This window comes from Megascapheus bottae, chromosome 7, assembly GCF_031878675.1.
Source record: "Megascapheus bottae isolate mThoBot1 chromosome 7, mThoBot2.hap1, whole genome shotgun sequence".
Classification (NCBI taxonomy): Eukaryota; Metazoa; Chordata; class Mammalia; order Rodentia; family Geomyidae; genus Megascapheus; species Megascapheus bottae.
Genome location: NC_143515.1, coordinates 80,859,118 through 80,872,218, shown reverse-complemented (window position 1 = coordinate 80,872,218; position 13,101 = coordinate 80,859,118). Strand labels below are relative to the sequence as shown.

At 44.3% G+C, this 13,101-nt stretch overlaps 1 long non-coding RNA gene across 2 annotated transcripts; it reads right to left on the bottom strand.

Moving 5' to 3' along the window:
* Window positions 1–3,174: 3,174 nt before the first annotated feature.
* LOC150061128 (uncharacterized) lies at window positions 3,175–12,898 on the bottom strand. 2 transcript variants are annotated; one of them, XR_016536198.1, is made up of 4 exons: window positions 12,562–12,898; window positions 6,786–6,911; window positions 5,197–5,301; window positions 3,175–3,968 (listed from the first exon to the last, which is right to left on the bottom strand). It is a non-coding gene; the product is annotated as an uncharacterized LOC150061128 (long non-coding RNA). The 2 variants fall into 2 exon arrangements; XR_016536197.1 differs by lacking the exon at window positions 6,786–6,911.
* Window positions 12,899–13,101: the final 203 nt, after the last annotated feature.

Sequence of the window (13,101 nt, the reverse complement as noted above, 5' to 3'; positions counted from 1 at the left end):
CCACAGATGAGAACAAAGGCTGAAGTGAAGGTGACAAAATGTGTGATGGGTGGGGGGCGGCACTCTATAGAGAGAGGATTCCTGGTCCTTTAGGTTGTTCCCTTAGCACATTTCTGGAGACAGAGGGGTCAGGCCTTCTGGTGGACACGAACTCTAGGGGGCATGCTTGCCTGGGGCTCCCCCACAGCACTGCGTCTGTACCCTGTCCACTCTTCCCGCTTGGCTTGGCCCTGCTACCCGTGGTTCTGTGGAATGGCAGCATCCACGCAGGCCGTCACTCTCATCTCCTCTGAGGGGAAGATGGTTCCCTTGGTCTGTGGCCCACGCCAAGCTTCTGGTAGTCACCCAGCCTCCTAACTCTTAGGCAGATGGCAGAGGGGCTCAGACCACCACCCACCCAGAGAAGGAAGTCCTTCCTTTATTGCCTTCTGTAGCAGTTAGGAATGAGATGGAGAAGGGAAGGACAGAGCCAAGCAGCAGCTCAATAGAACCCAAGCCCATGTCCACCTGCTGTCACCCCAGCCACGGAAGGCAGACACCACACGGCACGACACACAGGCTGCAGCCTCCGCAGTCTCTGGCTTTGTTTTCTAAGTATTACTGATGTAATGGCCTTCATTGTAGGTTCCCTTAGAATTCCTAATAAAAAATACCAGTGCCAGGTGTTCCCAGGAGATAGCCACAGCCTCCAGAGAAGCACTTTCCTTCTATGGCTTTCTGCATCACGCATACAGTCATGGTAGCCCAGCCTGGTCTAGGCCCCCACCTGCTTCTCTGCCTGGCTGTGCAAGCTGCCTCTGCTCTGGGAGTTCCCCTTCTTCAATAGGACTAATTACACCATTGGCACATCAGAAATGAACATGCCTGGAAGCACAGGAGATTGATGACCAACTTCCATTTGGCGTTCAAGAATGGAGACTGGGAGCACAAGGGTTGGTTCAAGGTCGCCAGCAGCACTCCAGGAGACAATGCAATTAAGGCTAGGTGACTTCTTCTTTAAATCAGCAACATGTCTATCATTAAACTGTGCGTGGGGAGAAATCCCCACACAGATCCATGTTGATTTTATTCCTACTAAATTGCAGAAGTATGTAGAAGGCACACATTTTAAAACTCTTTTGGAGTTAGGATGGCAATGGTGACATCGGTGATACAATATTGGTTATTCCCAAGATGTCCTCCCTCTCCTCCTTCTCCTCCCTCCCCTCTGTTCCTTTTTCTTCACTTCCTCCCATTTGACCTGCTCATCTTGTTCCTCATCTCCTTCTCTCTTCCTTTTATGACCTCTTCTTATTAGAACACTGCCCCTGTTAAATTGGTATGGTAAAGTTAAATAACCACAGGATGGTAAAGCAAAACAAAGCAAAACCATACATGTGGACATGAAAAATCAAAACAGGACTCGAGACATTCACACAGTGAGACCAAAGGAGGATATTCTTAGAAGAGGATCACAGGGGCTCAATAGCTATGTCACAGGATCATGTAAAATACGTACCAATGAGCTCCAAGAAATGGGAACAAGAGGTTTTGCTCTTTTTTCCCCTACTTTGTCACTGGTTTTTATTTCTGTACCTTTTGTCTTGTATGTAAGATTATCTGTTTGGGGGACGGGGTGGGGAGCACAGAAGTGATGGGAGAAGGGGTGAGCAAATGTAACACTAGACACTAGACACTGTTGAAAATGAACTATGGAATTTATGCAGGGGAGACAGGAGGGGAAATGGGAGAAAGGGAAAGAAGAGGTGACGCTCTTCACAATGAAATGTACTCATCACTGACCTACATAACTGTAACGCCTGTATATCTCAATACAATAAAGAAAGCAAAAGAGCATGACATCTCTGTGAGTTATTCAGGCCTTTCTGGCTTTTACTACACTTCCTTGTGAATCATTCCACTCAATATGACTGTCTTTGTCTGCATCATCTCCAGAGAAGACAGGAGTTTCATCTAGAATGAGCAAATGACAGAGTAGAGGTGGCCCAGAAATATTTCTGTGGGAGCCTGTGAGCACACTTCTGGAGGGCAGCTTTAGAACTGGGAGACTGAGCAGAGAACAAATCTGCAGCAAATCCAACACATTGATATGTGAACAGAAAAAAAGGCTGGGTAAATCTCTCTCTCTGCTTGAGCAAGGACATCTGTCTCCCCGTTTCTTCTGGTTCTCAATCCTTGAATTTGACCAGAATCACTCCAACATACAGAAAAGTAAGTGTGGGGCCCCTTCTCTTCATAAACATGTAGGTCAACTGACATAAATGACAATGGTAGATAGACAACAGATAGATAGATAGATAGAGATAGATACAGACAGACAGACAGACATAGATGTTAGAAAGAGATAGATATAAATTGATATATAAAGATACATAGGTACATACATTGATAGATACATAGAAAGATAATACATTGATAACAGATGACAAATTGATAATAGATATAAATAGGTTAGAGATAGGTAATGCATAGGAGATAGATAGATAGATAGATAGATAGATAGATAGATAGATAGATAGATAGACAGATAGACAGACTGCTGGATGGATGGCTTAGTTAGAGAACCCAGCATAACATATCTGATTCAATAACTGCTGCAATCTGGGGAGCTGATTTCTTACTGGAATAGAAAGAATCTTTGTCCACATACTTCGATGAACGTGGATACATCCTGAGTGCTTCTTTTTCCCTATCAGGAATCCTTGGCCATGCCAGATTTCCACAGAACAATCTAGAGAGCAGCTACATTAGTTAGCTCTTTCTTTGTGGAATTTAGAAATACTGTAACAACATACATTGCTATCTATCCTGCAATTCAGTTTTAACCTGTGTTAAAGAAAGCTGTTCTTAACTATGACGTTCTAATGGATCCCATCTATGTTCAGCCATCATCTTTGTGTAACCCCAGAAAAAGTTTCTGGTATCACTACTAGAAACTGTACGTTACTGTACATTTGTGTTTGTCTCTCTGCATCTTGTGGATGCTCCAGTCTCGCTATGTATTGTCTTCTGTGCTCCTTTTATCATCAGTTCCTACAAAACTGATGCATTTTTACAGTATTCATGGTTGTTATCATAGACACAAAACAATGCAAAACTACAAATGAAGGATTTTAGTTTTCGTCCCAAATTATAGTCAGCTTGCATTATTAATCGATTTTTAATATGCTTAAATTTATTTGTAATAGCAAGTATTTGACAGCTCATAGTTATTTCAACCTGTTCCAGTGCTGTTTATATTGTTATAGATGTTACTTAAAAATTATCTGGGAGATGGCTTTTACATCATTATCGGTTGAAATATTTCAGGCTGTGTGTGAACAATAGATATAGAAAAAGAATGTGAAAACCAATCATGTGCTTTTTGTGTTGAGCCTTTGTTCAACATACCTTTGGCTCTGTTACTTAAGGAAATAAGAACTTACATATCTGATTGGCAAGAAATGCCATTTTAGCTCTGCCCTTGCCAAATATGCCATCTTCACTCAGAATACATCTTGTGAAGGGCAAGGTTTGTTCTGAAGTCCTGACTCGTGAATGTTGATCATCCGATGATGTAAGTGGCAAAGTCAAGACTTGCAGATCTTTACACAGAAGTCCCCAGAGGACATCTTCACATTTGGTTTCAATCCATTTCAATCGAATCAAAAGCATTCTCAGTGCTCAAGAAACACCGGTGGTTCAGAGAAAACAACGCCTTTCCGAATTTATTCTGGGATGATCTGTATTTGTCCTCATGGTGACTTTCCTCTTATTCTCCCTCCTTTCCCCCAGCTGGGTGATGGCTTCTCCCTCCTGGGGTACCAACACACCAACCATAGTCATCTTGGTGACTTCTCCTCTCCAGGGCTACAGCATTTGCGGAAGGAGTCAGTGAAAGATGACAGAAGGCTGGTGTGAGTGGGTGGACATCTGGCATGTAGCAAATGCATTTAGGAAGCTACCAGACTGCTCATGGTAAATGACTCCTGCAACAGTTTCCAATGTGAGCAGTTAGGAGAGGAATAGGCTTTCAGGAAGGTCATTTAATGTCACATTGTCTTTCTCTACATCCCACATAAACTGCTTAACAGTTTACAAAGCAGATCTCCGCCCGTTTCGATCTAGTAATAACTGAGCCGACTATTCTGGCAAAAGCTACTCACAGGACCTAGATAAGGCTTATGTTCCTGAGCATTGATAACTCAGGAGTTCAATAACCAGTGGGGGTTTAACATTTGATGGCGGCTGGAGGACACGCATTCTGCTTGTGTTCTTTTAGACTTCTCTGCAGTGAGGTGCAATCTTTGGGTATCTTGCCATACCTTACACGAGAGACATATTAAAATCCTCATATGGTTTTTCATGCACCTCAGGACTTGATAATGAGGACATGGCCAAAGGGGTCTGAAACGCTTTTAAGGTTTCACCTTTGAAAAGACATCAGATTTCAGTGCAAGGACATTAATGCAAAGGGTTCCGTTGCTGAAGGTTGAATGAGAGAGGCTGGCAGCCTAGTCGTGACCAGCCCCACCTTCAAGCATGGCTCTATGAGGAAGGAAGGGAGATGGCAGCTCAGCATCTTGGAGGGACCACCAAGCTAAACGAGAGTCACAAATTAATGTCAATCCAATCAAAGCGGAGAGCGTTGCCACTTATTGATAATTATAACTTCCTTACTTTTCTTATACCTGTGTTCCTCTTTCCTATTTTTTTTTGTTTCAGCATCTGTAGTGTCTTGCTAATGAATGGTAGCAAGTAAAAGTAAATCTCACATGAGAAACAATCTCCTTTCAGTTATTATGGAAACCTAAAGGTAAGGAAGACTGTTTAGCTATATAGGAAGGAGTTGTGTCAATTGAAAAATAAACATAAACTTTTGTAAGATACATTTACATCTAAATACTGCAACTTGTTATGGGTATGTCATTGCGTAAGTTCTATTTCCTCACTAAGCCTTGGATTGATCATTTGAAAACTGAGGATTTTACGCTCTACTTAATTGGGTCCTACAAATAAAAAGAATAAAATGTCTACCCCAAAGTATATGCCTGTGATGCCAGAGCCTTTTAAATGAACAAATATAACTAAACTCCTGGGTCTGTGGCAAAGAAGCAAAGAAGATGGAAAAGCATTGAGTTAAAATTAATGTAAAATGTGCTGAACCCATTCTTAAGCAGGAGGTCAGCATAACCCAATCTCAACAAATGAACTCGCTGTGCTGTACCAGTGCATCCAGCTATGCGTCCAGATGGTCATAGGCTGAGGGCTGAGGGCTGAGGATGGTGTCAGGGCAAACAACAGGCTCTCCCTGCAAAGTGGCTAAGGTAAAAAAGGGTTAGGGGTGTGGACAAACATGAGAGAACCACTGGCTGACAATCTGAGCCCCTGAGTTCAGACTGTTTTATGATTTCTGATTATATTCAATATAACAGTCCAATTGACCTGTAGGCAAATAAAAAAACAGAGATAGAAGGTGGCCAGGAAAGGAGGGGAGGGAGGAAGGAAGGGAAGGAGGGGTTGGGGGAGGGAGGAAGAAGAAATGAGGGGAGGGAAGAGAAAGAAAGGGAGTCAGAGAGAGAGAAGACAGGAAGATGAAGGAAGGAAGGAAGGAAGGAAGGAAGGAAGGAAGGAAGGAAGGAAGGAAGGAAGGAAGGAAGGAAGGAAGAAAGGAAGGAAGGAAGGAAGGGAAGGAAGGGAAGGAAGGGGCGGGCCTGGAGTTTGGCCTAGTGGTAGAGTGCTTGCCTAGCATGCACGAAGACCCAGTTCAATTCCTTGGTACCACATACATAAGTGGAACCAAGTGGTACCACTTGTGCCTCAAATGGTAGAGCACTAGCCTTGAGAAAGATTTAGGATAGTGCCCAGGCCCTGAATCCAGGTCCCAGACCGGCAAAAAAAGGAAGGAAAGAAGGAAGGGAGGGAGGAAGGAAAAATTGCAGGAAACAACCGCTGAGGTTCTATTGAGTGGCTGACATGTATATACTGTTTAATTATTTGTCTAAACTGAGAGAATTAGGTGTTTACCAAGCTTATTATTTTGTAAGAGACAAATACCAAGAGATGGCCTAATAGAAGCTATAGTAGACAGAAAGTCCACTGGCTGGGCACAGGCTCAAAGAAAGCTTTGGAAATAAACAGAGCAGAGTTCAATCTTCCCCCAGTCCTTCTTTTATGGCTCCAGAGAGAACAGCCTTACTTAAGACCTTGTTCCTCCATAAAAAGGGGTCACGCCACGGTCAGAGCTTAGAAATCCATGCCCCCTGACTCGCAGGCACCAATCTCAGATGAGAAATGGCAGAGTCTCCTGAATGGCTCATCCACTTAGCTAAGCAAGCACCTGGCTTCCTGAAATTGCACATCAAAATTTTAATTCTTTGGTAATATTTTTGTACCTAATATGTTTAATGGAATATATGCATTATAATAATAGACAACTTGCTGTAGTATGTTACAAACACTTGTGAATTAATCTAAAAATAAATGCTATGATGCAGTTATAAATAAGTTATTAGTGGTGAAACGTAAATGAGAAAATACTTAAATTTGTCCCTAAAATATAATTCATTATTTACATTGCTGTGTGCTTGCTTGAGTAGAAAAAGGGAAGGAGTTTTAGATAGCACTAGAACACATATACAGCAATGCTAAACAGACACATTGTACAAATAGAAATTTTCTTACATTTATTTGCTGTGGTTGAGGGGCAGGGATGAAGAACAATGAAAATTCTGCATTTTTGACAGTTGTTAGTTCTGCCTAATTTTAAGTGCTGTGTTCTCAAACAGCAATTGAAAGTGACTTACTTTCAATAAGTGTATGTTTTTTGTCTCCTCTGCGTTCAGGTGTTGAAATATTAATCATCCTCTGATGGCATCAGGAGGAAGAACTCAGAAGAAGAGACTGTCATGTTTGTGGGGTTTATGTCCTAACTAGAAGAAACAGAAGACAGATGACTTTTCTCCTAGTCATGCAGGACCAACAAGAAGACAGCTATTCACAGGGCTCGCCTCACCCTCCGCTGAAAGCAACCTGATCTTGGTTACCAATCAACCATGAGAATAAATGTCGAGCAAGTACAACATGAAGCCACGTTGGCTGTAAGTAGGAAGGAAGATATTTGTTTTTGCCTTTCAAAAACACTTCAAAGAAACATCAAGCAAGTAGTGGATGAGGTAACAGGAGCCCCAAGACAAATGTTTTAAGGAGGCATTCATTCTTAGATTGCTTGCTTGTGACGACAGTGGCTGTACCCAAACCTGAGCACCTTGTTAAACATGCTAACCTGGGCCCGGCTCTGTCTCCCCTCCCGGCTGATATACAGTAACAGAAGAGGTGCTTCAAGCTTGGCAAATACCCAAAGAGAGAGGGAAACATTAGCCTGTGATATCCAGTGTCTGAATCTTATTAGGGCTCAGAGCCTTCTAAAAGCTCCGCGCTGGACTACTCTGGGCTACTTACAGTCTTTCATTTCTGAAGTGCTAAATCAAGGTTGTTCTGGAGAAACATAAATGCCCTGAGCAAGGGCAATGCTTTCTCAAATCAAAAAGAGAAACACAAAATGCTATCAGATGAAAGCGCTTGCAGTCCTCTCCATGAGAAGACATGGCTCCCTCCAGTGTGGGGCATCGAAGCCATGGAGGGGACAAGGGCATCACAGGAGAGAAAAATGACAAACAATTGAAAATAACGCTTGACAAACTCACAAGGCCAAAGGCAACCCATGGAGAAAAAATGACTTCAGTAGCCATGACTCTGCCTTGTTAATCTTGTAGATAAGAACATCCCATGTGATGAGACCTAAGACACAGATGTCCCTGGTGAATGTTACCAAATGTTTGAGGAGGACTCGTATACAGGTTGTATGAGTACTTTGAGGATGTGCTGCCTATATACAATAGAATATTATTCAGCTATCAAGAAGAAAGTATTAGCAGAAAAAAATGGGTAAAAGTGAGATCATCGTATTGAGTGAGATAAGCCAACCTCAGGAAGATAAATCTCATGTGTTTTTATTCAAACAGGGAACTCAGCCTTACAATCATGGTCACCCTTTGCATCTTTCCTCTCGTCCTATGACGTAGTTGAGGACTCTTCTGTGAAAACTAGAAAGTGGAGGAAGAAGGCAAGGAGAGATAAATATGAGAGATACACCGTGCAGGAAAAGGAGAACAGGCGAATAATACAGGAAAGGAGGATTTGAGAATGGCTCATTCTGTGGACAGAGAGCAGTAGCTCACCCACACCTCTATCCTAGAACTGTGTGAGACTGGCCGGCTCGGCTCTCTGAGAATGGAGGCTGTCTTCCCTTAGGAGTGTGTCCAAATTCTGGTACTCCCCATACCAAAATTGTGAGTAGGGCACAAGGGAACCTAGCAGAGGAACCCAAGTGTTCATTACAATGAAAGAACACACGGAAGTGGGCAGAGGCCATGAGCATGGGGCTCGCGGGAATTCATGCGTTGGGAGCTGAGTTGATGGACAGAAAGCTTCCTTCCTGGAGTCAGTCTTTCCACAGTGCCAAATACTGACCTCCAGGTTTTCAACAACATACCTGCGATGGGCTTCATTTATATGAAGTCTGAAGAGAGGTTGCTGCCCAGAAGTTTGTTTTAAAGCCCGATCTCGGCTCACTGCCGTTCACCCCACCTCCATGATTAAGAATCATTGCACTAGGAGAAGCACAGACCAGAACTGTGGGTAGTTCTCGGGTCGGCCTCTTCTCCTACTGTCTTACCTTCAGTGGGTCCCTGGTGGGTCTACCAAAACCCCCCAGAGCCCAGTAGGAGTGCTTCACCTACAGGGAAAGCGTAAGTCAGCTACCCAGGACCCCTCTGGGAGAAAATCCTTTCTTCCCTAGAGGCCAAGGGTCGAATGGCGTGCCAGGATTGGATGATGTCTCCAGGCTCTATTGCTGAGTGACAGTAACGGCATCCCGCCTTTCTCCCTAAGTTCAGTGAGCCGATCCTTTTGGGTCCTATAAAGTGGAGGTGAGCAGTCACTAAAATGGTAGAAAAGTAAGAGAGAGTGGGTCAGGTGTGCAGAACATCTACCACGGACATCAGAATGCCTCCTTCTCTGCACAATCGAGTCTGGAGTCCTCACAGACCCCAAGCCCAGACAAAAGCCAGACAAAGCAGGAGGCGGCTTCTGAGAAGCCCACTTGACAGCCAACCTGTTCAAGTGATTTGCAAAGGAATTGTTCCAGTGCGTGTGCATAACTTCCGATGGGGACCAAGGCTTAGAACTGTTACAGTAAGGCAAGTCCGATGTGAGTAGCCATAAATAAAAAGCAATAATCGTAAACATCACATCTCACCAATGTCCTTCCTGTCACACATGGGGATAGTTGGATGTAGCATTATTTTTAAAGGCAAAGAGAATGATATATTTGAAGACACGTAATTTGGGTTCAACGTTCACTTTCTAATTGACTGGGTTTTTCCAGAAAGTTTCTCTTTGGGGTTATCTTTTTCTCCACCTCCAAACGTCTGAGTTCTCAAATGTGCACTTGCACACCCACCTGTTTTTCAGCTTCACCAACACCAGAGACACCAGTGTTTGTGTTGAGGGTGGAAGCACATGACAACTGGACTGTCTCAGGGCTAATGACAGGCAAATTCTTCAAAAGGATGGGAACATCGCAGTGGGGCTTCCAGTCACTTCCTTTTAAAGTGGCTTTAATTACAGTCACTTCAGTGACTGCCAGGCCTCATTCTGTTCTTGCCACAGTGGTGGCAGCTTTGTCCCCTTACTATTGCCTGGACTGCCGGAGACATGTGCTTTGCTACCTATAATTTAGCGCATCGTTTTATCTACCTACCCACTGGGTGCATCTTTGCTATTTTCCTTTCTATACAGCAGGTATCAGGTGTACCTGAACAAAGAGACACACTTCCTGCCTCTCCTCACACCCTGCACATTAAACTACTTTATCAAATTGACATCTATGTAATAGTCAGAATTATTCCTCTGTCACCTGTGTAGACTCAGGGATCCTAACTCAGTCATTTGATAGGCTCTTGCCCATAACATCTCTTCATCACGTGCAAGGGACAGCCTTGTCACCACGGTGTCCTCATCCCAGCTCACCTGTTCCACAAGCACAAAGTCTGTACTTCACACACCGAGTTTCCAGGTTCTGCAGAGAGCTGCATGGAAGCCTGTAGGACCCATCGCCAAGCCTTCAGAATTGTACTCTTAGACGGTTGGATGTATTCTGAATTGTCCCCTTACCCTCTTCTCATTTATGTTAGCTTCTTTTCCCAGCTGGCATTCCCCCAAGCTACCAGATCCCTGTTGAACTACATTTTCCATTAACAGAGAACGCAGATTAAAACAATAACTCTACAATGAGTCTTTGTTTTCCCGGTGAGCACTAGCATTTCCTCACTCCTCCCTGCCACATACGGAGATGTTTTCCTGCCAGCACAGCTAACACCTACGTGTTGTATCTTCTTTCTCACTTCCAGTTGCCTGAACTTTTCCCTTTGTCATACAATTAATCACTGAAGCTCCCAGCCCACGTTCCGCACTTCTGATTTCATAGACTGGGACAATCTCAGAATGTGCCCTCTGCACCCCATGTCTCTTGCCATCCAGTCTCTTGCAGACATGCCTTTGCCTTGGTACTAGAGAGGACTCGGACTAAGATTTCCTTAGTGCGACTGGGCTCTTTGTCTCCGAGGTTTCCTTCACATTGTGACCTTCTCCCAACACCCCGGGTTCATGCCATAGAGCCAGGCCTCTTGCAAGCCCAGGAGATGTGGCAGAGTGGGCATGCAGGAAGTATTTCCAATCGGAGATATCTCATTTTCCCTGTGCTCTTCTCCCTTCATCTGGGCTTAAACAAAAATGATTCTGTCCAAATGTTTTGCAGGTGTGAAGAGAAATTTCCAGTCTTGGCCTCTGTGCTGACTTAGCATTTCCCTTGCTAACCAGGAATTTCTGCTTAAAGTCTTTGCTCTCTCAACTCCACAGATGCTTTCCCTATGTCTTCTCATCTTTCTTCACCCACCTCTCCTCGTATACTCTCCTGGCCTGTTTCTCAAGTGTGGGAAGACTCACGGGTTTCTCGCTTTGAACTCCAGCGTATTCAGAAGGCATGTTCTCCAGGAAGTTATTTATCCCCCAATGGCTTCACATTTTTCCACTTTCCAAGTGACCTCCAGATCTAAACCTGCAAGCCGGGTCCGTGCTTCTGACTGTGAGCGACTTGCAGCTGTCTGAATACCTCTCAGGTCACACAGCATCTGATTACAGCAGTTGTGTTGGAATATAAATCACCACCTTTCCAAGGCCATACTCATGTCTGCTTACTCCCCAAACTTGGCCGTGTCTGGCTCGTCAGAAACAGGGAAACACCATTAACTAGGTAGCCTTTGGATATCTAAATGCTATGTAATGACGTTTAAATGTTTTACTTTTAACTCGCTATTCAGTAAACAACCAATAACTATAAGAAATCCAGAAACCCTCCAGAGCCACAAATGGACCAACACATTTACTGACATGAATAATTTCTTTTGATCAAAACCCATGTAGGCACGGGAGAGACTCAACTTCAAATCAGTCACGATCCTTCCTCTGTCAGGCAGTTAGCTCGGGATGCAGCACCCACTATCCCCAATGGCTTCCGCAGATCTTACTTTCTCATGGTTGTGATGGCTGGAGTGTGCGCTCTGGGTATCCGGATGGAGGGGTCCTGGGAGACACTCTGCACTGGAATTATGTCACACATAGGAAGGCTCACGTCTATCTCATCATAGAGGCGGTAGTCTTTTGGTTCGGCTAAAATCTAAGGCCGCAACCCAATCCCATCCCCTTGGAGATTAGAGTTTCTTCCCGTACGTGTGAGGAACACAGACACAAACACAACCACAGCATTTCCGGAGATACTGTGTCCTATAGAAGATGCTGTGCTGCTGTGCTCTGAACTAGAGCAGAGCATTACGTGATGCAAGAATTGACTTTATCTTAAAGATTTTACTTGAAAGAGGAAAGAGGTTTAAGAAGTGTGTGTGTGTGTGTGTGTGTGTGTGTGTGTGTGTGTGTGTGTGTGTGTGTGTGTGTTTGCCTGCTAGTCCTTGGGCTTAAACTCAAGGCCTGGGCACTGTCCCTTAGCTTTATGTACTCAAAGTTAGGGTCCTCCACTTGAGCCACAGCTCCACTTCAGGCATTTTGGTAGTTTATTGGAGATACAAGTCTCGTGGACTTTCCTGCCCCAGCTGACTTCAAACCGTGATCCTCACATCTCAGCCACCTGAGTAGTTACAATTACAGGTGTGAGTCACCGTCACTTGGCCCCTGACTTAAGGAACTTTTGCGTAAAATCTTGTCCTTCTTAAAACAATACTGACAAAGTCTAGCTTCCTCTTGACCCAGATAGTGTGAAGCTGACTCTGGAAGGTAACCTCTTCCCAGAGATGGCACCCTAGAGCTGGGCTGGAGGAAGTAATTCCTGGGACAAATTCTACACCATCAGAGTAGAGAAAGCTTGACCCATATATGATTTAGGGATTGTTTGATGCCCCAGTGGTCTGAAAAATAGGTAAAATGCTACATTACACATCCGAAACTCACAATGGTGACGCCTTAGTTGGACTTCCACTGGTTGCCAAGCTCACCAGAGTCTAGATGTGTTTCATGTGTGAGAGACTCCCAGATCAATGGAGAGGACATTCACCCATTTGGTGGCACTGCAGCCTTTCCCTTGGGGTCCCCTCACTGTTCTCCTTGCTTGTACCCTCCCTCATGGATGGAAATGACGGAAGTGTTGGGCGGCTCCCAGAACTTCATGCTCACACCCCCGTCCTCATGCCCTAGGTTCCAGAGATGGTCCTTGAGGGGGCCATGCCAGCCACCTTGTTTCAGTGGCACTCTTTCTCATTATACAGAGGAGAGACTCCCATCCAGACTTCAAAGGACGCTCTGAGAATGCTAGGGTTCTTTCTAGGGTTCTAGACCTCCAAGGGCATTAGAGTTCTTTCCAGGGTTCTAGACCTCTGAGCACACCAGAGTTCTTTCCAAGTTCCTATTTCTAATCTTGGTGGGACAGGGCAGCCATATTTCAAAACACATGTTCCAAGTTCCTGAGGCATGGCTTAGAAAAGAAACGTGTAA